Source organism: Alosa sapidissima, chromosome 3 (assembly GCF_018492685.1).
Source record: "Alosa sapidissima isolate fAloSap1 chromosome 3, fAloSap1.pri, whole genome shotgun sequence".
Classification (NCBI taxonomy): domain Eukaryota; kingdom Metazoa; phylum Chordata; class Actinopteri; order Clupeiformes; family Clupeidae; genus Alosa; species Alosa sapidissima.
In genome coordinates this window covers 21,803,505-21,818,396 of record NC_055959.1, presented here as the reverse complement: position 1 = coordinate 21,818,396, position 14,892 = coordinate 21,803,505, and the positions used below count along the sequence as shown (strand labels likewise).

The window sequence follows — 14,892 nt, the reverse complement described above, 5'->3', positions numbered from 1 at the left end:
TAATGAATTACCGTACACAAATGACACCAAAGCAAGTTTCAAGGCGTTGGAATCAAAGAATGTTCCATTTGTGTAGAAAGTAGGAAAGATAAGGATAAGGATAAACAATTCAAGAAATTAAACTTCTATCACAGAGGACACATTATGGACATGAAAGAGCGAGTCTATGGAAGTGTCTTAGCTGTATGCGTCATGGTTTTAAGCCAATACACACAAACCCATGATGTGAACATACACTTACTCGACACTCTCCCAGTGGATTAAAAAAAAAAAAAAATATATATATATATATATATTGTCACTACTGTCAACACCACCACACCATCACCATCCCCACTGTTAGTTGCTGTGGCTCCAGTACTGTCTCTCACTCCTCTCCCACCATTGGGGCCATCATCTCCCAGAGACCTACTGCAGGCCTGTCACATCACCAACCAGGCTGATGAGCAAACAAGCACGTCCTGCCACAAGTGCATTGGCAATCACAGAACTACTTACACATACTAATGTCCTAGGGGAGGACGAGGAAGAGGAGTGGAGAGGCACCGAGTGCCTGCAATCACATGAAAAGTCTACACACGTATATATAAACACTGATACACATACATACACACAGGCAGACAGACAGACATAGAGAGGTGCACACATGGACACAGACACAAACACACACACATACACACACAAATACACACAAATAAACACAGACGCATGGGTGGGCACACACAGTAGACGCAGTAATCGCAGCACTGGTCACAGCCCTAATGCTAATGCGAAGCCTGATATATCTCACATTTCATAAATCAACCACCTGGCAGATTAGGGGAAAATGAGGGAATAAAATCAAAAGAGGAGCACTGCTGTTTATTGCTTTAGAAAGATAGCTGGTGAGCAGGCAGCCCCGCTCTGATTAGGAGTAGAGTCTCTCTGGAGAGATCCACATTTTTTCTCCTCTCTCACCCTTGCACACATGCTCAGACACACACACACACACACATACACAAAATCTCATTTGCACTTAGCCTTCTTGCAGTGACACTAACAGACACACTCACAGAATCTCAAACAAACAGCAATGTGTACATGCACATCAGCAAATGCAAACAGACACACAAAGAGAAACTCACCCACTCATCCACACTCACACACACACACACACACACACACACACACACACACACAAACACACACACACACACAAACACACACACACACACACACTGAGGCAGGCAAGAGAGGAAGGCAGCGCAACCCCTCATTTAGGAACATGCACACACTCCAGTCCTGGTGCCGTCGTATTTACTGTCTCACACAGGGGAAACAAATAAACTGCGTGATTAACAAGTTTTCTCCCGCCGCCCGACGCTTCGCCGCACGCAACAGCGCAGTGCCATCTCGCCGACTTAATGATTCTTAATGGCTTCTTAATGACTTCCTAATGACTTCATCAGGAAGATCCTGCCACCACGCACTCTTGACAAGCTGAGCCAACCTTGAGACTCGGGGGAGGTGGGTTCAGAAATGCCGATGATGTTCAGCATTACATTCCGCTTTAGGATAAACCCACGTCTGGGTGTGTGTCTGTGTGGATGCCTTTATGTGTGTGTGTATGTGTGTGTGTGTGTGTGTGTGTGTATGTCTCGTCACACATGCCAAAGAGAGACAGACAGAGAAAAAAGTCAATAGCAGCCAATAGCAGCTCATCTATGGTTCATTAGAGAGATAGCTAAGGTGACCCAAGTTAGTGGGTGAAAAAAAAAAAACATAATGGAAGCAAATAGGCTCTCACTTTCAGGTTTTGATGTCTAAGGTTTGAAAAGACATTACGAAAGATTTCAACAAATTAGGAAAGAGGTTTTTATGGCTGAGAAGGTAATGACTGACATTGCCGGAGCCAAGGTTAGTACTTAACATACATCAGACAGAAAAGGCAGAGGAGAGGACAGTGAATATCCACGAGGTCTCTTTTCACTCCCATGTTTTATGCGCCAACAAGCGCAGTCAGCCAGACTGAGTCTAGTTTCAGTGTCAACGAGGACTGAATCTGAGCTAAATGCTAACAGCCGACTCCAGAGAAGAACTGGCCTTGATGTGGCGAGACTGAGGATCCGACTTGTTCTTTAGTCGGCCGCCGTCCGTCCGCGATGCCAGCCCCAGACTTTAGAGTGCTCCGGCAGCTGCTGAGGAGTGACAAAGCAGGAGCCCGGGTCGGGAATGAGCCGGGGCGCTGATCGAAAAAAAAAAAAAACCTTCTCGAGCATTTAATTATGCAGAATTTTCCGGGTCAGCTCAATGTCATCGGCCGACAAACACTTTGGAGCGTGAAGTACATTTAACACTGGGCCATCCAGGGGTTTGCCGTGTCACTCTTTCATGAGGAACTACTGCTTAAATAGACAAATGGCTGCAGTAACTCCGCCAGATGAAAAGCTCAGCTTCCATCTCCTCTAGGTCATGTTCCCACTGTACTGCAGAGATTAAATGAGAATCTTGTCTTTCAGCACATAAATTCACAATTATTATTTTTTTTGGAGAAATATGACGGAGGCCACTGCACTGTGCGCCACATGCCACTTTTTTATGACATGGCTGATGACAGGTCAGAGATTTATGCGACATACATCAAAATTAGTTTACATATCTTCAAGAAAAAAATAAATAACGACGACAGAGCAGAAAGGGGAAGTGCATCTCCAAAATGGCATAAATCACAAGAGGAGTGAAATAACTTCTCAGATTGATTTCTTCCAAGAAATGTTGAGTGAGAAAGTGTATGTGGTAGTAGGAGAGAGTGGAGGGAATGGCAGTGTGTGTGTGTGTGTGTGTGTGTGTGTGTGTGTGTGTGTGTGTGTGTATTTGTGTGTGTGTGCACGTGGGGGCAAATCATTTTGTGGTATCCATAAGGTCTGCCTGGCAAACGACTGCCATATCCAAATTCAACAATTGGGTGCAACAAAATTGCAGCGGTCGCCGAGGCTCTGCCTGCATAGTGGAGTGAAGTAGCACCTGTCCTGATGGATGTTCTCTTCATAGTCGGGGGGAGCGGCGTGGGCTGAGGAGGCGAGGAAGAGGGGGCGAGGAGGGCAAAGGGAGGGACGGTGAGGTGTCATCTTGCCGAGCAGCTCGCACATGATGTATAGCTGGCCACGTGTCGGCTTTTTGGCAAAGATGAGGGTTCAGTGAGCACCTCATGCCTTTCTGCACTACCGATGGTACTCAAAAATACAACTGTAGACAGACACACACACACACACACACACACACACACACACACACACACACCCACACGCACGCACGCACACACACACACACACACACACACACACACACACACCCACACACTCTTGTTTCCTGGTGTGAGGGAAATGATTCGTGATATCTGACTCTGACTAGAGTTAGACAGGATCAGCTGAAGGATTGTCAGAGACTTCGAAGGACACTTCATTCTTCTTGCTTGGCTCTGAGAGTCAGAGTGATAAAAGGCCAAAGAAGCTGTTTGGGCATCTCCAACCAGAGCACTTGTCAATCACATGGGTTCTGTATCATAGTTAGTAGGTGCTGAGCTCCACAGCACAGCGAGTATGTTGCATATATCCACACTAAAAACAGAAAATGAGACTGAGAGGGGTTACCATGGGTCAGTGTGCATAATGCATGCCAATAAAGCAATGGCTGTCCTGTACAAGATTAGTTAACCTATAAGAATGCATCTGCAAACATTCTCCAATATTCCAAAATAATTTAAAGGTGCTTCTGTTCTTCTGTTAACTTTCAAACAAAACAGAGAGCTTGCTCGCTACTTCCTCCCCCTCCCTCCGGTGCTGCTCCCGTGCAATTGAAACTCTCCTTAACGCGCATCTCGTCTGTGATTTGCTGGACCAGTTTGTTATGTTTTCATGGGCTAGGTTTGCCCAGGTTGTTTTTGTTGCCGTTCTTGAAGCCTAGGATGTCCACAGAGATTGCGTTTCTTTACACTGTATTCAGGACACAGACAGCTAGCGGTTGGTTAGGTGCTGTTTGCAGTAAGTGACATAAAATGTTTTAGCCTAAAAAACAAATGGCAACGCTTAGAGCACCTTTAATAATATAATTTCATATCATATTTAAGATGTTCATGTTCATCTTAAAAAGTGTCTAAAGAGAATATTTAGGCTGTGGCGTGCATTCTGGAAAAAGTTCAATCATTGTTTAAGTCTACACAAGAACTCTGTTGAATATGTGCTTTGAGCTGGTGGTGCTGAATTTCCACAGAGCATTGTTTAATTCCAATTCCACAAATATCCTCAGGCAAACTCCGTAACCACACTCCACAAGTCTCCTCAGCGGTGTCTGCCTTTCCGGTCTGCACGTTAAGCATACCAACAATATCCTCTCTTATTTAGCCCGTGGACCACCACAGGCAACCGAAAGCAATGGCAACGCACATGGGGTAGAGGTTGCTTCTCTCACCCATTTAAAGCCTGACTGGGAATGCTTGATTAGAATCATCGGAGGGGGCCGTTCTACGCTTGCAGCATGTCTACGCTTGCAGCATGTCTACGCGTGCGCTTCCTCATTACGCGTTTACATTATGTATCAGGGCTGCGTGTGCCTTTTAAGCGCTTTGTATAAGAGGGCCTCGGGGGGAGGTGGGAATGCTACGCATCGCTATGCATCAGGGGAACTGCATCTGCCATTCTCCCACTACCACAGCCAGAGCCCCCAGGAAGAGGGTGGCTAGGGAAAGAGAAACGAGGGACTGTCAGGGGATTTGCTCCATGTTCCAATTTACTAAGGGATTATTCTTTTTTTTCTTCTGTTTCTTCTTCCTCTCTCTTTCTATCTCTCTCTTTCTCATTTTCTATTTTTTTTTCATTTACTTCCTCCTCTTTTTATTTATTTATATATTTGTTTATTCATTCATTTTCAGATGCCCCAGGAAGGAGGGGGAAACACAACGCGACTGCGAGGTTGCATAAACGCCGGCAGACAGAATAGATAATGACAGCAGGTCAAGTCGTCGGCAAGTCACGTCTCCCTCCCTCGCTCCTGGAAGAAAGTGATTACTGTAACACGGCACTGACAATCACGCCGGAGATAATCCCATTTCTCACACCCAGTTCAAATTGTATTATGTCACATTGTATTTTCGCATATGCTATCAAAAACTGGATTTAGATATGCAAACTCCGGGGGAAGAAGGAAGGAAAGAGGGGAGGAAGGAGAGGAGGGAGGGAGGGAGGAGAGGAGGGAGGGAGGAGAGAAAATAGGAGGGAGGGGATGGGGAAATTAAAGACAGGAAAAAAGGAAAGGGAGAGAAATGATGAAAAATTAACAAAAAAATGAAAAAGCTGCAGGGTTGGCACTGAGGCATGTCATTAAGTTGAACTGTTTGGTTTCTGAGCAACGGCGGAATGGTGGTCGCCGTGGCGGCGGAGGGAGAAATAGAAAGTAGAGCTGCGCACCACTCTCCTGTGCAGAGAACAGATGGTGGAGAGAATGCAGACATTTCTTTTTTTCCCCTTTCCTTTTGCGTATCCATCCTGTTCTTCAGTGTGTTATAGCTCACCAACCACCCCCCACACACCCGAGCTCAGCCCCCACAAGCTCTGCACATTATGTTATAGGATGATGGATACACTTGATACTTAAGCTAATGGGGAGTGGGTGTTTCTTTGTCTTCCTACTCATTTCCTTTCTCCCTTTTCCTCCTTCTCTCTCTCTCCCTCTCTCCATCTCCCTCTCTCTCTCTCTCCCTCTCTCTCTCTCCCTCTCTCCATCTCCCGCGCACTCTCTTGTCTTTCTCCTTGTCATATCATCCTCTTCAGTGCTTCATGCCTTCCTCTCTGGCTGTAAACCCACCCACAGTGTTGAAATGAACTCGCATCATTATTGTGTTTCAGAATGTAAGCAGGGCTTAAACATGGGGGAGGTTTATCCTCAATAGGTATGGCCATTATAGCTAAAAGATGAGTCTCAGGTGGAGCAGAGTGGACGCTATACACAGCTGAGGGCCAAAGGGCCTGCAGTCTAGCCCAGTCCTTCACTGCTGCTGGTTCACAATGGTCGTCATTAGATGTCAACAAATGGCAACAGTATGCTATCCGAGACAAAGGGCAAAACAATGTCAGCATCCATGACATTAATCCCTCTCCCAAAAATAATAAAACACACACTCTGGCCGCAATCACAACCCACTCTGGGAACCAATGGCAACCTTAACATCGGTCATGTTTACAGGTAATAGGACACAAGCCAACACCCCTGTCTCTCTCATTAGGTTCCATTAGAAGTGCCTGCATGCGGGTGGCTGTCTGCTGCCTTTCCCCCACAGAGGGGACTAGTTGACCCGTGTGTGCCTGGCAGAGAGTGCGCTACAAATGGCCGACCCTCTCCCCCCTTCCATCATTATTTATGCAGGGATGCCCTTGGGGAGCCTTTGCGCTTGTTTACACAGTCACGCCGCACTCCATTCATGACGGCTGCGAGTAAATGAACCGCTCGCCGCCAATTTGTCCTGGAGCGGTGGCGGTGGCGGTGGTGCTGGCGGGGTCCCTGCTGCAAGGCACTACATGAGAGTGGGGAGCTCAGGGAGGATGGAGGAAGAGGGAAAGAGGTGATGGGTGGAGGGGTGGGGGGTTGGTTGGAGCCAAAAGGGACCAGGAGGAAAACACCACCCTAAGGCTGTGGAGGAGATCTGGGCCATTAATAGATAGTGAGATAAATGGCGCAACGTGTTCTCTGTGTGTGCGTGTGTGTGTGCGTGTGTGTGTGTGTGTGTGTATGTGTGTGTGTGTGTGTGTGTGTGTGTGTGCTTGTGCATGTCTGTGTGTGCATGAGAGGGAGAGAGAGAGAGAGAGAGAGAGATAGAGAGAGAGAGATAAAGAGATACAGAGAGGTAAATAGACTGACAAACAAACTGACTGACCGACTGAAAATGCTCCTAACATAAATTGTATGTGAGAAAGCAGAGAGAATGTTCAGTTATCAAACTTGCTAGCATTCAACACAAACACCACTCCAGTGTTTTTTTTTTTGTTTTTTTTTCAAAATGCTGCGAGGCAACATTATCCTCAGCAAACTTTGTGGTCGGTCTTTGTTGGCCGCTTTTCAATGGGCACCTGCTGGATCCACTCCCCCACACACTCCCCACTCCCACTGTGCCAGGTAATCCGCTCAGGGCAGCTTCTTCCCAAGAGCAGCATTCAATCCCAGAGTGACACCGAGGGAAACGGCATTACACTCGGTGTTTGTTCCGAGTGCGTGTGTCTGTGTGTGTATATGTGTGTGTGTGTGTGTGTGTGTGTGTCTGTGTGTGTCTGTGTGTGTGTGTGTGTGTACGCAGGACCACTGTGTAAACATCATGAATTTGGGAGAAGGGTGGGGAGAGAATAATGTGAAAATGGACAAAATGAAATAACAAATTTATTGTTTGTTTGTCACTCGTTAAGATGACAGTAGCTTGTGGAGTTTTGGACTATCCTTCTTCTTACATGCCCCCCCTCCTCCTCCTCTTTAAGAAAAGCCCTGGAGCGTTGGCATATTCATTATTTCATTAATGTCTCCTCCCTTCTTTCTCGGCTAAATCCTGCTGATTCATCCCACACAGCAGCGCCGTGTGCTGTGTCTTTTCAAAGCGCCTCCACGCACTCCGGCCAACAAACACTACCTAATGCCACATTCCAGCGCCATGCAACCCGCAATCCACCCCGCTTTGCAAATATCACAGTGGTGCAGGCATCTCATGAGACACTTTGACACAATGTGAAATGTTTGTGTGTGTGTGTGTGTGTATGTTTGTGCGTGCGTGCGTGCGTGCGTGCGTGGTGGTGTGTGTGTGTGTGTGTGCATGTGCGTGCGTGCGTGTGTATCTTGAATTTGTTAGTGTTGTCAGCACCTCCATTTACACAAAGGTATTTACGGTAATTGTAATTTACAGTTACTTAATTAAACTGGTGACTACTCATGTCCTCGCAGGTCAGGGCTTCTAAATGAGGTTTGATTATACACATCAAATAATAAAAGTAACATTCAAACTGAAAAAAAAACCACCATAAAAAGCACATTTCCCAGTGGCTAATAAACACACTACAACAGCGCGGCGAAAGCACTGAGAAAGTGCCAAGCGCAGAGCTCAATAAAAACGATGTGTGGCAAGCTCTCCTCGCTGTGCAGGCACACATTTTTGCGATCTCGTTTGTGTCCGGCCTTACCTGTCACACGCGCCACTCGGCTCCTAGCTCGATCTTCCCCTTTGCAACGGCTGGCTGCTCGCCGGGCTCACAGGCACTTTCTCAGCGTTGCTGGAAGCCAAACTCAATCTTCACCATCGCCCGTGCCTCCAATCTGCAACACAAAGAAGAAAAGCTGCTGAGCATGCTCGAGTGGAAATGGCAATGTGCAGGGTGCGTTGACAATACTCTTCTCTTGCCCAGGCATGGGACTTGATGCGATCGGATTCAATTTAAAGCTCGGCTTCTATTCAGAGCTTTGCAAGTGTTCCGCACATGAGCAACAGAAGTTAAGTTAATTTAATTTAATGTTTATTGTCTATGGCTATGTCCATAGTATGTCTATGTCTGTATTTAAAGCATGTCTATGTCTGCATGGGAAAGTAAGAAACGAAATTTCAATTCTTTGTATGACCAGTGCATGTAAAGAAATTGACAATAAAAGCCGACTTGACTTGACTTGACTAGTGGCCACCTCAATCTCAGCCAGTATTCTTGACCCTACCCTGGGATCTTTTCAATCTCTGGAGAACAAACAGTGCACAGATTTACAGAACAGGTTTATCCTATAAAGCTATGCAGCCCATTGTAGGAATGATCTACCCATGGAGGCTGAAAGCCATTCACATTGAGGACGCACATTGGATTGCATGACTTTAGGACCAGACAGGCCCTGTGACAGGCCCTAAGGGCCATATGAAATCCTTGACAAACGATCTTAATGATTCTGCGCTGTGTTGCTGGTCTTGAGCAGTGGTAACATTTAAACTTAAATGAGGCATGCATATGTATTTATGCAGCCAACAAGGCAACAACAGATATCGGGCAGCAATGCATGTTCATTTATATGCGGTCTTGACGACCGAGCCACGTTGGTCGTGTAGCTGTGCCATGTTCGGGCCAAAGAGCACATGGCGCACACAAAAGGGAGCATGTGAAAGTGACGAGGCTGGGTTCGGAGCGGCTGTGGTTGCCATGTCTGGAGCTGGAGGTCAGTGGCTGCAGTGGGGGTCAGACACCGACGCTGCTGACAGGGGCAAAACACGAGGAGCTTCTGAAGGGCTGGGGAGACGCACAAAGAAAGAGATCAGGGTCATTTTACAGAGTGCCACCATTAACACAGCTGCACTTGTCCTTCTGTTTTGTTCTGCCAATCTCTGTTTTTCCACTCGTTCAATATTTCTTTTCTATTTCTTTCCCTCTACTCGCTTTCAGGGAAAGAGAGCGGGGAAAAGAGAGCACAAATCCTGTCTACTGGGCTTTTCAGCAAAGCAGCTGACTGCGTTTTAAGGGGAGCTAGGGTGAGAAAGCTCCCTCTCACCTTGACAGGCATATAATGAACTTTTTCATTTTGAGCTTCACTTATGAAACCAGCCAGCCAATGCATTTATTCTTTTCGCCTCACTTATATATAATCATTCCTCTTCTTGCCTCATTTATCCTTTTCCCCAGCAGTTTTGATCTCTGTTACAATCCTGAGATGCTCTGTGAAAGCGTTAGACACTAGGGCCACAGGAAGACTCACATCGCTGAAGTTAACAATTTCTATAAAGGAGTAGACCCAGATGAGTTTTCTCCCAAAAAAAAGGAGTTAGATTAAATTGATTATACAATCCATATGTTCCTGCCTAGAGCATGACATATTGAACATATTTTCATAGATTTTATTTCAGAGACTTTTGACAGCTCAGCTACCATCATCTGTGACACTGAATATTTTTAACCCTCACCAAGCCAGTTTTGATTAAATCTTCTAAATTAAACATTATAGAGTATATCAATACTCAAGTGCTGCACACAAAGACGCATGAGTGCATGCTCATCAATATACACAAGTGCATTACATTACTTTACACACACGGATACACAGAGAGAGAGAGAGAGAGAGAGAGACAGAGAGAGAGAGAGAGAGCTGGCAGGGTGCACTAGTAGACAGCTGGTGAAGCCAGGGTGCACTCTGGCTGCTAGAAAGAGCAGATTCAGGTGACATCTGCGCCTCCTGTTGCAGCGAAATAGTAGAAACACTAAAAGTGAATTACAACATTAATGACAGCACTCTGCAAGCTGTCCTTCCCCATCACACATCCATTATTCCTCACTCGGCAACGCCAAGGAATCGTTAAGGAACACTCGGCCAAAAGAGATGCCACCAGGAGGCGAGCTGTTGCTGAACATTCATCAGCTCACGCGAGGCCCAATCCAGCACCCGTTCTGCACTATGCCACTGCGCTCGGCGCCCAGCGCAAAGTAATCACGCTTTTACTCACCCCTCCCCCTCTCTCAATCTCCCTGTGCTTTCTGGCTATCTGTCTCTCATTCAATCCCTTTCTTTGGTCTCCTAGTGCTGTGTCTTTCTTCTTGAACCTGTCTGAGTACTTGTGACTGTCCCCTGGTTGCGTGCTTTTCCTCTATCGGTTCTTTCTGTGTTTCTTCTTTCCTAATCATACGTATCCCATCTTCCATCCTTGTTTGTCTCCTCCCTGATGTCCCCCTCAGATTCTCACCTTACCTCCACCTCTGGAATCGTTTACATTGTGATGACTGGCACAAGACATTTTATCTCCCCAAACTCCTCTTGGACACCCGACAAACAACTCGGCTTCTCTCCACGGTGGCTCACATTCTGCTACACGAGATGGGCTTTCCCATAACACACACTCAACCTGAGAGAGAAAAAGAGTCTAAAAGACAGAGTGGCAGATAGGAGAGGAGAAGGAGGTAGATACAAAAAAAGATAAAGTGAGAGAGAGAGGGAGGCAGAGAACCAGTGCCATCTTCGGTAAGAGCCTGAGATGGCCCATGAAATGGATTGAACCTAGCTGATAGGCATCAAAAAGACATTTCAGAACTGTCACCCAGCAGGCGCTTTTCAATAACTTCCAAAATCCTCCAGGAGAGCACGTACAAATATAGAGAATAAAGGCTGAGTTGATCACTCATCCTTTCCCCAATTCCATCTTAACCTCTGCAGGGAAATAACAGAAATAGCTCCACCCCACTCACTCTTTTAGGGGTCATTATACAAAACGCACTGTATAGAATTGCAATCAATGATACAGACCCCACTTTAGAGAGTTTAAAAGAGACTTAATTAAAAGGAAGAGACATGTACAGCATTCCGCTACCATGGCAATTCTCTCTTGTGTTGGCAAAGACTGCCTCAAGACGTGATGAACATTTCAGAAGATCTTTCACCAATGGAACATACATTCATAATGTATGTGATTGCACACTTCAGCACAGCACAAACTTATCCTCAACACACATTCAGGCCCAGTTATCCCTGGCCTGTGATTTCTTTATTCAGAGAGGAGATGCAAAAAAAAGGGAGAATGTGTCACACTTGAAGTGTTGTACAATTACTAGGCGATTATATCTACACAGGCATTAGCATATTAAAAGGAAGACACCACTTGAAGGAAGAGATAATGATGAAACGCTGGAAATCATTTCCTTCTCCTTATTAGCACCCAACACTGCAATCTGGGATGGAGGCGGGGGAAAGGGGATCTATAAATAGCCATAAACCTTTATTGTGTAAATAATCACAATTAAGGAGAAATAAGACCAAACTGTCTTTGTCGAGGGGAGCTAATTAAAAATGGAGAGGAAACGTGAGAGAAAGAGGCCAGAGCTGGGCTGTTAGCACTCACAGGAAAGTAGATTGGATGTTTTTGGTTCATTACTTCCTCCCTCTGCAAAAAAAGGAAGAGCAGAGGAAGAAGTGGGTGACGGCATGCCTGTTTCCAGTGCTGGAGCCAGTAGAAAGCTATGCCTTGTTAATATTGGTCAACACACTTCAAAACCAGAGAGGGAGGGGGGACAAAAAACACTTTATCAAACAAATGTGTTCCTTTTCACTCCATCAATGTTGAAATGAGGTGTACAGAATGCATTTATCATGAGCTGTGATGTTTGCATGTGGCACCCCATGCATGCTCTCAGCACCGGTGGCCATTTTTCAGCCCACATCTTCAGAAACTAGAACCACCAGAGTGGCTTTGTCAGCAGGAGCCACACAGACTTCTATCACAAGGGCAATTCATCACCCTGCTCTTAATGTAAATGGTCTCCTCACAATGGCCATCTTTGGCCTTGATCAGTCAACATAGGCAAGTGCTCTTATCATAACCTGGTGACAATTAAGGCCTCCCTCCACATATGCAGTCCTGAACATAACACGCAGCATCATCAGCGCTTTCAAATGCAGATAAGAAACCACAAAAAAAAAAATCAAGGACTAACCATCAGCACCACAAACTCTCTTTTGGAGAGATCTGAGCTAGTCCCTGGGGGTCTCTCTCCTTCTCTCCCTCTCTCTCCCACTAAGAGAAACTGCTGATTTTTGTGCCCTTCATCACCTTGCCAACCTCGTTCACAGGCTACAGGCAAGCTTCCCTATCCTGTTAATTCCTTCTCCTCAGCAGCAGACCCCATTCTGATTAGCATGCACTCTAAGGTAAGAGCTGACTCCCACCCTTACACACCCACACACAAACCTGTCTATCCCTGTCCTAAGACATACACACCCACAAAGACACACACACACACACGCACACACACACCATTATCCCTGCACTCAATAGTGACTGCCTTGATGCACATCTGCCGGGCCCACTACTCCCCTGCACATTAATTAGCTTAACAACTTCTCCCTCTCTCAGTCTGGGAAAGCAGGGGCTGCATTCTAAAGAGTGTGTGTTTGGGAAGGCAGAGATGTGGGAGTGGGAGTTGATGACGTGGGGAGGTGGGTGGGGGGAGGACACTGTGTTGTGGGAGAACTCCCGTCCCTCTCTGATGTGCAGACAACTAAGAGCGGAGCAAGAGATAAGATGCACACACACACACACACACACACACTCACACACACACACACACACACAAAACACACACACACACACACACACACACACACACATACACACACACACGCACACACACACACACACACACACACACAAAACACACAAGGATGAGGCTTGAAAGGACCTGAAGACACCTACTACTGTCCTTGCCCTCTCTCTCTGTCTAGCAAAATGTTGACTTCTCCCTCTCCTCTTACTGGCCCTCATTTATTAATCAAACGTAGAAACCACCGCAGATCTGAGTGCAGGAATCATTTTACAGCAGGGCTCACGTGTTATTCATGAAACTTTCGTATTACACAAATCCCAGCATAAGTTTGAACGGCTGTGGATAAATGTGGTGGCTGAAAACAAGCATAATGTCACACCCCTTTATATTCTCTGTTTGGAGGCCTTGCCCCTAGAATTTACAGCATGAAGGTGCATAATACGTCCATAAAAGGAACATTTTCTGACCTCGAGACATCTAAAGTCCAGTTGAACCAATTCGTTTTGGCAGCCAGAAAAGTGTCACTAAAGCACACATAGAGTGGAAAACAGTTTTTAGCTCTGCTTAGTTGAATAAGAAGAGGTCAGTGTATGGCCACAAAGCTTCTATTAACCGGAAACATGGTTATTTCCTCCATCGTTTTGCAAATCTCGGACTTTGAAATGACCACTAAAAACGGGTGAATCTGAAAAAAGACAGTGTGACACAAACAGATTGAAATGCGAACCATCTCTCTGAATCCTCTTCACACGTTACGTTACCACTTTGAGTTGCAGATTCATGTAGAAGTTGTTCCTGCTGTCTTTGGCTTCAAGGCAGCCAATCACCATAAAGCTCACTTAATAATTCATGTGGGTGCTAGATAAGCATGAGGGGGTGCTAGATATCTACAAAAATGGGCCATTTCATTTTCCAGCCTAATTATTGGGTTGTAAATGGGCTTGCAAAATAGCATCTGAGCATGTGTTTGACGGATGTTGACTACCGTATGGTTATGTATATAACCTTGGTTCTCTTATGGAGAACACAAGATGTTAACCAGTGGGAAGTCCTTCTCCGATAACGTCTGAACCTATTTTCAATCACCCATCAAGGGAAATATTTTTGCATGCCTTATCCTATATAAGGCCATGTCTGCCAAAATACCTCGGAAGTCTTCGGAATAGATTTCCGCCTTTGAAATGGGATTCTGTCCGGTGATCTTGAGCTTGTACTAAGCGTGTGGGATCGGAGGCAATTCTTTGCAGGTTCGAGAAGAATGTTTCGCAGACACTACTTTATATAGGATAAGGCATGCAAAAATATTCCCCTCAACAGGTGATTGGAGATAGGTTCAGATTAGTGACGTCACCTGAGATGGACTTCCAAATGGTTAACATTGAGTGAACTCAACCTAAAGAGAACTTTATCAGAGCATCAGAGAAAAAGGTGAAATACTCTGTTCATCCATTCAATGCCATCTTTAAATTAAGTCTGGAAAACTGTGTAACAGATGATATGTCACAGACAGAACATACCATGTGTTATCAAATGCATTCATTTATAGAAAAAAAACACCATAATGCATTTTGTCCCTGAAAAACACAAACGCTTTAATATTATGTCCAATAGAACACTGGAGACAGCTTGGAGGACAGCATACTCTTTAGTGCACAAGAAGACAAAACAGATGCTTCACTTAATTGACTGTTGTGCTTTTCGGAGTAAACTTATTTCTATCTACGAAAGTGATTCTGTCCATATGATGGCCATCATGCGTCAACATTTGCGCTACATTATGGAAAGCAGGCTATAGATGTGCAGGGGAAGTCTTTGATCCAATAGACTATGT

General features: G+C 45.5%; 1 protein-coding gene across 2 annotated transcripts in view; it reads right to left on the bottom strand.

Annotated features, from left to right (window-relative positions):
* Window positions 1-14,892, bottom strand: part of LOC121704547 (RNA binding protein fox-1 homolog 3-like) — a 414,719-nt gene that overhangs the window by 271,350 nt on the left and 128,477 nt on the right. For both annotated transcript variants that reach the window (XM_042084840.1, XM_042084841.1), the window contains exon 4: window positions 8,190-8,322. The gene's annotated coding sequence lies outside the window, so the exon portion shown is untranslated. The remainder of the gene's footprint in view (window positions 1-8,189; window positions 8,323-14,892) is intronic.